Below are 1,985 nucleotides of genomic sequence, written 5' to 3'. Positions count from 1 at the left end.
ATATATTTTAATAATAGGCATAAAGAATTATATAATTCTTATGTTTACACATAAGTCCAAAAATCTACCATATAGGATTTTGGATTTTGGAAAACAGTGTAGTTTTAATTTTATTTTGGGTACTTGTATTGCATTAGGTGAATGAATGACCTGGGAAGTTAAGAATAAATTAAGGAGATGTATTTGGCGCCAGGTTGAGGGGTGGACTTATGATGGCTAGTTTCCGGTGTCACCTTGTTTAAGCCACAGAGTCTAGATATTTGGTCAAACATTTGTGAGGGTGTTTGTTAGTCAGCTCTCCTTTACTGTGACAAAATACTTGAAGTAATCAACTTAAAAGAAGGAAAGTTTTCTGTTCATGCTCACCTGACCCTGTTGCTTTGTGGAGGCACAGAATATCATGGCAAGAGTGTGGTGGAGGAGGACTTGTTCACCTCATGGCAGCTGGGAAACAGAGAGACAGAAAGGAGTATCCCCTTGAAAGGCATATGCCATGACCTAGTTTCCTTCTGTGAGGTCCTTCTTTCTAAAGCTTCCAGTGTCAATGCAGGCTGGGGGCCAACTCTTCAATATATAGACATTTGGGGGACATCAAGATCCAAGCCATAGCAGTATACTTGAATGATATTAACATTCAAATTGGTGGAATTTGAGAAAACTTTTTTTCATAGTGGTGAGCCTCCTTTATCCACTGGAAGTCTGAAATGATCAAAAAAGACTGGGTTCCCTCGATGAAGAGGAAATTCTGCATCAGAGAGCAATAATGGCTTCTCTACTGGGTCTCCAGACAATATTCATAGTCATCCTGATGTGTGAACCAATTCCTTAACATAAATAGCTCATAATTCCCAACAGATGATGTAACTTTCCAATCCCCTTGTGGTTTAAACTACAACTACAGCTACTATTCTGTAAAACTTCAGAGCACATGTTCAACACCGTTCAGGTCTGTGTTTCCCAGTTTACAATCTTACTTCACTGCAAACAAATGTAATATTCCTTGTTCTTGACTAGGTTGATTTTATTCTTGGTCAACAGAATAGTTAAAGTACATTATAAACTTCTGTGATTTATTGCTGAAAATCACCTAGCAATAACTTCTCTTCTGAGTTCTTGTGCTAGGAATATATCTTTTAAAGCTTTATCACCTTTATAAGATGAATAGACACTTTGAAGAATGTGGAGAATAAATCTGTAAAAATACTGGATTTGATGCAAGGATTAAACCTGAAAACAAACATCAGGTAAGGTGGGAGGGCCAGTCAAGGTGCCAAGAGCAAGAAGGAACATTATAAAGACAAAACAAAGCTTAAAGACACTTTCTTCTTTGTAAATTATCATTTAAACATATCACCAAATCTCCATTCCACAGGATACTATGAGGCTGGCTTGGGATCTACTGTAGTGTGGGTCTTAGTTGTCTCTCAAAGGCCCCTGTGTGGAAGCTTGCTTCCCAGCCTGTGTAGCACTGGGAGATGGGAAAAACCTTTAAGAGCTGGATCTAGTGGGATGAATTTATGTCATTGGGGGGCATTTTCTTGAATAAGAAGATTGGGACTGTAGCTCCTCCTTTTTCTCTTTTGCTTTTTGGCCACCATGAGATGTGCAACCTGCTCTCCACAGGCTGCTATGATGTATTACGTCACCACCAAAACAAAAGCATTAGGGCAAAGTGATCATGGGCTGAAACCTCTGAAAACTTGGGCCAAAATAGTTTTCCTGTTGGTAAGTTTGTTTGTCATAGGCATTTGTTATAATACCAGGAAGTTGACTAATATAAGAACTCACTAGAATAGAGGTTAAGCCAGGCATGGTAGTACATGCCTGTAATCTTAGGAGGCTGAATTCGAGGCCAGCCTGGGCTATGAAGTGAGCTCAAGGCCAGCCTGAACTGTATAGTGAAACCCTATCTCAAAAAGTTAAAAAAAAAAAAAAAAAAAGAATGGACAGGAACAGATTTAGGTTCTACTGTTGAGGAACAGATT

This window comes from Octodon degus, unplaced genomic scaffold (assembly GCF_000260255.1).
Source record: "Octodon degus isolate 3935 unplaced genomic scaffold, OctDeg1.0 scaffold00111, whole genome shotgun sequence".
In the NCBI taxonomy this organism is placed as follows: domain Eukaryota; kingdom Metazoa; phylum Chordata; class Mammalia; order Rodentia; family Octodontidae; genus Octodon; species Octodon degus.
The sequence above is the reverse complement of the archived record's forward strand: the minus strand, read 5'-3'. Positions refer to the sequence as shown.